The following is a 10,126-nucleotide window of genomic DNA, read 5'->3' on the forward strand; positions in this document are numbered from 1 at the left end:
ATAGAATGTTGCTAAATTTGGCGCCATTTTTTCCCGCCGTATTTACCAACTAAAATACTTAGTTAGTAAGATTTTGGTTGGTAATCTGTTAGAATTTCGTTGTTAAGTTTTGAAATATATTTCAGTTAGAAATATGTTGATAATTTGTTTGTAGAATACTAACCAACTTAACTTGTTAGTAAAATTTGTTGGCAATTTGAGATTTTTTTGTAGTGTTCCCTGATTCCAATTGTTGTTATCATTGATTTTTTTTCATTGTGATATTTTTTTTGGGTTTATCTCAGCTAGTACCTCTCTTAGTTGGCTCATCTAGCTTATGGGTTGTCTAAATTCCCCTTTGTGTCTCTTTTTACTATATTAGAAGAGTCACTTCCTAATTGGTATCAACATGTATGCTTTTTTGTCAAATTTCATTTTATGGAGGGCAGTTTCGTGATTTCAAATTTCCCCTATTCTTAGGGCCCGTTTGGCCATAGATTTCCCAAGTAAAACTTGGGAAAAAATTTGGCAAATATTGTTTGTCCATACACTTTCTCATTATTTGGCAAATTTTTTTGGCAAATAACCCAAATTCCCAAATACTAGTTTTTTCTAGTATTTGGGCCAAATCTCATTATTTGGAAAGTTTTAAAAATTCAAATTTAACACCAAACTTTTATCTTTTACAAAAACACTTTATTTATTAACACCAACCAACTCAATCAAATCTCCATTTGCTAACTAACTCAATTAATAAATTTTTCTATTATAAAGAGCATACATGTACAAGAGCATACATTGCAATATTTATTTCCTTCTGTTTTCTTCTTCTTTTTCAAATTCATATTAGTTGTATTTTCATTATCATGATTTGTACTAATCTTTTTTAACGATGCGACTATTTACTGTAATGATGCTTTTTGATTTGTTGCGGAAGTCATGAATCTTGTTACGCGACATTTCTATTTTGCTATGTAATACAAATTTATGGTTAGTTTTGATAGTTTTAAAAACTTATGGGCATAAGTCATATTTCTTAAAAAATTGAAATATATTTCCCAAATACTATGGCCAAACACATGGTGAAATTTCACCCAAATCTTCACCCAAATAATATTTGCCAAATATATTTGGAAATCTATGGCCAAACGCTAGCTTAGTATCTCTCCACCTGGGTTTTGCTACCACGACATTGTTACAGGTGGCTTTCATGCCAACTCCCAATATATTGAAATGTGTGATTATCTCATATTAAAAAAAGAATTTTCACGTGCTTGACCCATGAAAAAGGCTCGCATGTGAAAGGGGCGTGTTGACAATACTATTAATAATAAATGTGTGCTCTCTCTAACATATTAATCTTTAGATGAGATGGTCACACAATTCAATAATTTAAATCCCACATAAATTTTTAATTTTTATTAGGATCTCATTTGGGAGAAGCATTCCTAAAAAAAAGAAAGATTTATATCATATACAGTTAAGTTATATACATTTCCGATCATAAAATAATTTATACTTTTTTAGTTAAAGCTTAACTTAATTCTTATTTGATCTTTTTATTTTTAATGGTCCAAAACTTCTTCTCTTTTTTTTTTTGCAATATGATTTACATGATATCATGTTCGAAAATTAATAATAGGGATTTAAAAGTGATTGAAACGAAAAGCTGGAACCTTTTTTTTTCGATGATCAACTGGAACTGAAAAAAATATTTTGTTATTTTATCCTCATCACACGTCACAATTTTAGATTTGGTTTGTTTTGTATATTCTTCAAGTGTGTTTTTGTCATTTTATCATAACACTAATAATATTTAGGACTGGTTGGTTTCATAAAACAATTTTTTTTTAAAAAAAAATTATTTATAAACTAGTGTTCAGCCATGAAAAATTTCAATTCAACTCAAAAAGTGCATCACAAAATTTACCACACGGATCCTGTTGAAATATGAAGATGAGGTGTCTCAAATTAGAAGTTAGTTAAAGTTGTTAAAAGTCTGTTAGAGAATAAGAAGGGCATTGTAGTCATATAACTAATCATCAGATAGTTAGTTAGTGAATAGAAGATTCTAGATGAGAGTTGTATCTATATATATAGCTCCATCATACATGTAATTGATTAACACAATAATGAGAATGAATAGACACTTTTATGTTCTTCTTCTTTACTTCTAATTGAGTACATTCAGTTTACGAACATGGTATCAAAGCTCTATCTTCACAGTGATTACTATTGAAGTCGATTGGAGAATAGGATCAAAGAGAATGGGTAGTAGTTTAGGAATAAGTGTTGGTAGTAGTTCTGGAATGAATCAAAAGTTCAAAGGGACCAAAAAGGCATTCTTCATATACCTCAGCTCCGAGAATAGAAGTGGTTCGCGGAATATAATCCTAAAGTACTCCAAAGACTCAAATATAGAAAATAAAGGAGGTGGAAAGACCCTTGCAGAGTTCCCCAACAGCATAGGAACAAGCTCTTCTTTAGCAGCCTGACCTTGAACTGGCCAAAAAGCTTTCTATTTGAACGGAACTTGAGGTTCTTCATAGGCAAGCGGGGTAGAAAATATTCTCTCAAAAAAAAAGAGACCTGAGATTACAGAGACAAATGAACCGATTATTTTCACAGATCTGCAACAATAAAAAAGCCGATTAAGTTTTCTCACTCCCGAGTGACAGAAATACTCTTCTAGTATGTGACTTTTGTAAGTGTAAGGGTCATAGCAAAGAGTTCTGTTATAAGGTGGTAGGGTATCCCCCAGACATTAAGTTTAAGAGGAAGGTACAAAGTGCTACACCTGAATACAATCACACTGGCGCTACTCCAACAGCTCAGGTTAATTTCACTTATGGTATGAACACAAATGTTCATATGCCAGTATGGGGCAACAAGGTTGATCAACACAAAAGTACAACATCTACTGCATCTACTACTTCTACTCCTACTGATAACAATGACAATAGATTGGTGAGTCAGGCTGAAAATGATGTTCAACAACTACTTCAGGGGTGTACTTTCACTAAAGATCAATATGATCATATTATTCATATGTTTGAGAAAAGGCCAGAAGGTACTACAGATTCAAATAATGCACATTCAGCAGATAATATATTTTTATCTCTGAAAACAGTGATGTATGGATTATAAATACTGGAGCAACTAACTATATGGTGTCTAGCTTGGATATATTGACAGATAAGTCTGTGACAAAACTTGAAACACCTAAGCCTGTATATTTTCCAAATGGTGAGGTCATACATGTAACTCATATTGGTTCTTGTGCCTTATCAACTAGAAGTGTTCTTACAGATGTGTTTCACATTCCTGCCTTCAAGTATAATCTGATGTCTGTCAACAAAATCACAAAGGAACTAGGTTGCTCAGTCACATTTTTGTGTATTCCAGGAGCTTTACAGTGGGAAAGTGAAAGAAGTTGGTAAAGAAGAAGAAGAAGGTTTCTACCTACTATTGAGACAATTAACAAAGGAACTGTCAACACAAGGAAGTCTGCATTCTCAGTTGCACAAGTGCATACAACTGTTCAGATATAGAGATATGGCATAATAGATTGGGGCATGTGTCTCCTGCAGTACTACCTAGGAATTTCTCTATAAATAAGCAAAGCATATGTAAACTCTCTAAGTGTCTAGCGTGTCCATATGCCAAACAAGCAAGAAGTAGTTTTCCTACTAGCAGTATCAGAAGTAGTTCATATTTTGATTTGATTTATGTTGATATGTGAGGTCCTTATAATACTCCAACTATTGATGGCAACAAGTACTTTCTCACAATAGTGGATGATTTTTCAAGAATGTCTTGGCTATTTCTACTTAAACTCAAGTTTGATGTGTGTGTGGCAATGCAAATTTTCTTACAGTATGTTGAAACTCAGTTAATAAGGTTGTAAAGGTGCTCAGAACTTATAATGACACAAAGTTTGTTAACTCAGTGTGTAAGGAAAGGGGGATTATACACCAAAGGACTTGTCCTTACACTCCTCAGCAAAATAAGGTAGCTGAGAAGAAACATAGACACTTACTTGAGGTGACCAGGGCCCTAAGGTTTCAAGCAAAATTGCCTTTGAAATATTGGGGATATTGTGTGTTAGTTGCAACTTACATAATAAATAGGTTACCTAGTAGTGCAATCAGTTTTCAAACACCTTATAAGAGACTATATGAGAGATTACCAGAGTTAGCTCATCTAAGGATAATAGGTTGTTTATGTTTCGCTAAGAGCCTGACTGAACATGACAAGATGATGCCAAGGTCAAGATTAACAGTTCACATGGGGTACTCAGATATACAAAAGGGGTATCTATTAATGGATTTGACCAGTGGTTCTTTTTTCACTAGCAGAGATGTGCTTTTCAGAGAAGACATATTTTCTTTCTCAACAATGGAAGACTCAATTCATCTTCCTACATTTATAAATCTCTTGACTATTCCAAATATGTTACTACATCATCCAGACTCTCTAATCTCCAAAACCTCAGTTGATTCTGCAGAGGCATCTATTAATGTGGAGAATACTACTTCCAATGAGCAGGATGTTGCAGATGTAGAAACAGAAGAGGACTTCTTAGAAGAATCTACTTCTGTTGCTGCTTCCTTTCCAGATACTACAGTTACAGCTCCTAGAAGATCTGCTAGGACTAAAAATCCTCCATCTTGGTTGAAATATTTTGTTTCTTTGACTGCTACCAAGGATGTGAAGTACCCCTTAGAGCAACACATGAGTATTGACCACTTATCACCTGTTTATCAGTGTTATATTGCTGCCATTTCTACTCTCAAAGAACCTACCACTTTTTCTGAGGCTGTCAAGGATCATAGGTGGGTAGATGTCATGTAGACTGAGATACAGGCTTTGGAAAGCAATAATACTTGGGTGATTTCTGATTTACCACCAGGCAAGAAACCTATTGGTTGTAGGTGGATATACAAGGTGAAATACAAATTCATCCTGGTGATGTTGAAAGATTTGAAGCATGGTTGCAACTGTTTCAGAACTAATATGGTTACTTCGCTTAATGAAAGAAGTAGGCGTTAAAGTTCAGCTTCCAGCTCAGATATACAGTGCTAGTACAATTGTTATTCAAATAGCAGCAAATTCAGTCTATCATGAAAGAACAAAGCACATTGAGATTGATTGTCACTTCATAAGAGAGAAATTGCAACAAGGGTTGATCAATATGGACTATATTCATACTAAGGAACAACATGCTGATGTCTTGACCAAGGGACTGTCCAAGTTACAACACAATCATCTTTTATCCAAGCTTGAAGTATTGAACATTTTTACCCCACCCACCCCCCACCCCAGCTTGAAGGGGAGTGTTGAAGTATGAAGATGAAGTGTCTCAAATTAGAATTTAGTTAAAGTTGTTAAAAGTCTGTTAGAGAATAAGAAGGGCATTGTAGTCATTTACAGATTAGTTAGTTATAACTAATCATCAGATAGTTAGTTAGTGAATAGAAGATTCTAGATGAGAGTTGTATCTATATATGTAGCTCCGTCATACATGTAATTGATTAACACAATAATGAGAATGAATGTAGACACTTTTCTATTCTTCTTCTTTGCTTCTAATTGAGTACATTCAGTTTACGAACAGATTCAAATATTTTATATTATTTCTTGTACTTTAATCATCACACTATTTAGTTATAATTAAAAAAAAATCATAATATTTGGTCGTGAATTTGTGACTTTGTTTTATTTCTTTCTATTTTAATATGTTATTTTTCTAATCAAAAGTCTTTTGAAATAATCTTCATACCTCTCAAGATACGAATAAAGATATGTGTACCCTCTTACTATCCTCACACTCCACTAATGATTTTCACTCTTATGTTACTGTTGGTTCCAACGATTTTATACGGAATTATACTTTGGTTAACTTAATTATATCACTATCATTAACTTATTATTCTCATTTATTGTGATGTGCTCATTGAATTAAGTAAAACTTTGGGGAAAGTCGCCACTTTTAGAGTTCGGAACCAAAATAAGCCACAAAAACATAAAAGTGACCAAAATAAGCCACTACTTTTGTAAATAACTAAAATAGGCTTAGTGGAAGAAAAAATTCCACTTTATCTGATATTCTAAACGTTTTCCGTTAGTCTCATAACGTGTATGTTTTAATATATAATGGAACTATTTCCTACACTTTATAAAATAGAACTATTTCTTACACTTAATAAAGTGTAAGTTTTTCTTACACTTTGTAAAGTGGAACTTTTTCTTCCACTTTATAAAAAGTTACTTTACCTTTTCACTTTCTTCTTCTCCCCTTTCACTTTCATGGCTTCCAAACTTCACTTTGAAGATTAACATAACAGTTGATGGTCCCAATCGAGAAAATGATCAAAATAGTCCTTAATGTATAGGGTTTGAATTATTTTGATCCTTTATCTATACCATCTTATCAAAATAGTCCTTAATGTATACATAAAAAGTATCATTTTGATCCTAACCCTAAAAATTAACTGAAAACATCAAAAAAGGGTTAAGTTTAACGGTGGGTCCCACACTCTTCTTCCTCCCTCTTTCTTTCCCATTGCTTCTCCTTCATGTTAAAAAAAAAGAACATATAAAATGAAAGAAAAAGTCCCAATTATTATCTCTAAATTTGTGATTGAGAAGAAGAGGTGCCTTTTCTTTCACAGATCCATTCTCCAATCTTCTCTCTTTCATTCTGCAATTCGATTTCACCGAAATCCGATTTGGTTTTTACTCACATCTGGTTGTAATCTGCTGATTTTGAGCTTACTTGTATGCTTCACTGTTCTTCCATCTCGCTGTTGACTTTTGTGTTTGCGTTAATTTGTTATAAACTGTATTGATTTTTTTTGTATGTTGACTGAAGTAAATAGATGTGTTTTCTGGACTGTTTGAACTACATTTCTTCCTTGGCATTTTATTACCTCTAGATGTTTGTGATCTGACCATCTTCGATCTGGTAACCTCATCTTATAAGTTCTTTTTTTTGAACATGAAGGAGAAGCAATGGGGAAGAAAGAGGGAGGAAGAAGAGTGTGGGATCCACTGTTAAACTTAACCCTTTTTTTTATGTTTTCAGTTAGTTTTTAGGGTTAGGACCAAAATGATACTTTTTATGTATACATTAAGGACTATTTTGATCATTTTCTCTAGATAAAGGATAGTTGATGGTCCCAATCCGACAATTGAAGCAGCCCTACACTAAAAAATCAAAATCTTGAAAGATTGGAGTAGCACAACCCGACAACATAACAATCTGACCCTACAAATTATATAAATTAGGTATTTTTTTCCATCTCATATTTTCATTACTTTAAAATGATGTTGTAATTTGTTCAAAATTTCAGCAAGTCTTATACAGTATGCATTCAATTTCTAAATATTGAGTTAGAAAAAAAGTCTTTAATTCGAAATAAACAAAATGAATTACATTGTTGGATTGGTATTGCAAACAAGAGAACAGGTCATTAGCGAGAGACTAAATCCCTAGCTAACTTACAAAATTCCTAGCTAACATCATTTTTGCTAGGAAAATGACCGCAATAACCTTTTGTAGCTAATACGCTCTTAGCTAAAATTTTGCTAGGAAAAACGTTGTTAGCCTAGCTAATTTAGCTAGAATATTTTCCTAAGAAACATATCCAAGCAAATAATAGCTAGGATTATTCCCTAGGTAACTTCATAGCAAACAACTCTCTTTTGCTTGGATATTTTTAAAGCTAATATGTAAACATTCTAGCTTTTTCTTGGCTTGATTTGTTATGTTTTCATGACCCCTAGCTTACTTTTAGAAGCAACCAAAATTACTTAAATTTCACATATCATGAAATAAATAATTGAATCCATTCAAATTACACTAATTCATTAACTATACTTGTGCATTTATTTGCACAACCATTTCAAAATGGTATGTCCTTCAGAAATGAATAACATGTATACAAATAAAATCGAACATATCTGAAGTTTAAAAACATAAAAATTAGCTCCATGTCAACTTAATCTCAAAAACATCAACATAAGTTCCTTGTTGGCATTGTCCTCCAACTTAACGTCTCCAGCTCCATTTGTTGGCATGTTTCTTCAAATTTAATGTCTCCTTATAGTACTTCAATACCAATTCATCCCTTGGTGTAGAAATCCCATCAACCTTCTCCTTAATAAGTTTTTTATAAATGTGTTCTGGAAAAAAAAAGATAATTCGTCATTTTGAATAATAAAATAAATCAAATAACAAGTAAAGAGACATAAATAATTTGAACTAAGCAAATTGGTCTAATGACGTATACATTAGATTATTTTATAGGTTTTAACAGAAGAAGAATGACACATTATTAGTAGAAGAAATCAAACACCAAAATATTAGAGACACCAACGAGTATACTACTAAATTTTTATTGAACATTTAGGCAATAATGTATGAACAAAGAAGATATTTTGGGAGGCTTTCATACCATGTAAACTCACACGAGTTCTATGTTTTTGTAAACTTTTTTGACTTTGGATAACGAAAGGATGAAAATTGTTTATTAGAAAACAATAACCATGTTTTGGTTCACATGGATATCTTAAGGATGTACTTCAATTCGTGGGTATACCTTGGGAATATTATTGGCCAAACATTCCATTTTAAACCAAATAATAGCTAGGATTATTCCCTAGGTAACTTCATAACAAACAACTCTCTTTTGCTTGGATATATTTTAAGCTAATATATAAACATCCTAGCTTTTTCTTGGCTTGATTTGTTATGTTTTCATGACCCCTAGCTTACTTTTAGAAGCAACCAAAATTACTTAAATTTCACATATCATGAAATAAATAATTGAATCCATTCAAATTACACTAATTCATTAACTATACTTGTGCATTTATTTGCACAACCATTTCAAAATGGTATGTCCTTCAGAAATGAATAACATGTATACAAATAAAATCGAACATATCTGAAGTTTAAAAACATAAAAATTAACTCCATGTCAACTTAAGCTCAAAAACATTAACATAAGCTCCTTGTTGGCATTGTCCTCCAACTTAACGTCTCCAGCTCCATTTGTTGGCATGTTTCTTCAAATTTAATGTCTCCTTTATAGTACTTCAATACCAATTCATCCCTTGGTGTAGAAATCCCATCAACCTTCTCCTTAATAAGTTTTTTATAAATGTGTTCTAAAAAAAAAGATAATTAGTCATTTTGAATAATAAAATAAATCAAATAACAAGTAAAGAGACATAAATAATTTGAACTAAGCAAATTGGTCTAATGACGTATACATTAGATTATTTTATAGGTTTTAACAGAAGAATAATGACACATTATTAGTAAACGGAATCAAACACCAAAAGATTAAAGACACCAACGAGTATACTACTAAATTTTTATTGAACATTTAGGCAATAATGTATGAACAAAGAAGATATTTTGGGAGGCTTTCATACCATGTAAACTCACACGAGTTCTATGTTTTTGTAAACTTTTTTGACTTTGGATAACGAAAGGATGAAAATTGTTTATTTAGAAAACAATAACCATGTTTTGGTTCACATGGATATCTTAAGGATGTACTTCAATTCGTGGGTATACCTTGGGAATGTTATTGGCCAAACATTCCATTTTAAACAACAACTTTCCAGAATAAAAAGTTAGCACCATTCCATACCCCATCATATAGAGAAACTTCTTTTAATTTTGGACAGAAGTATATAATTAGTCGGATAACATATTCTCAAACATATTAAAGAAAGACACAATATATAATATGCCCTTTAACTTAGCTTGAGGTGGCATCTACACCCTTTAATTTTTTGTCTGCACAAGTAAACACTTAAACTTGTATAAAGTTGAATAAACTTGTAAACGCGTCTTGCGTGATATAATACACATAGGACACCACGTATGATGATGTGTAGGATGCGAATTGCATGTAAGACACCAAGTAAGACGCATGTGTTTACTTGTTCAGCTCTATATAAGTTGAAGTGTCTGCTTGTGCACAACCAAAATTGAAGGGTGTAGACGCAAAATGAAGCCAAGTTCAAGGCATGTTTATGTATTATTCCATAGAGAAAATAACTATTATCACTTCTAGTTCCTACTAATTACCGAATAAGGACTAGAATAACAAGTACTCCTTCCATTAAG

The sequence above is a fragment of the Solanum tuberosum genome, unplaced genomic scaffold (genome assembly GCF_000226075.1).
Source record: "Solanum tuberosum cultivar DM 1-3 516 R44 unplaced genomic scaffold, SolTub_3.0 scf00060, whole genome shotgun sequence".
Classification (NCBI taxonomy): domain Eukaryota; kingdom Viridiplantae; phylum Streptophyta; class Magnoliopsida; order Solanales; family Solanaceae; genus Solanum; species Solanum tuberosum.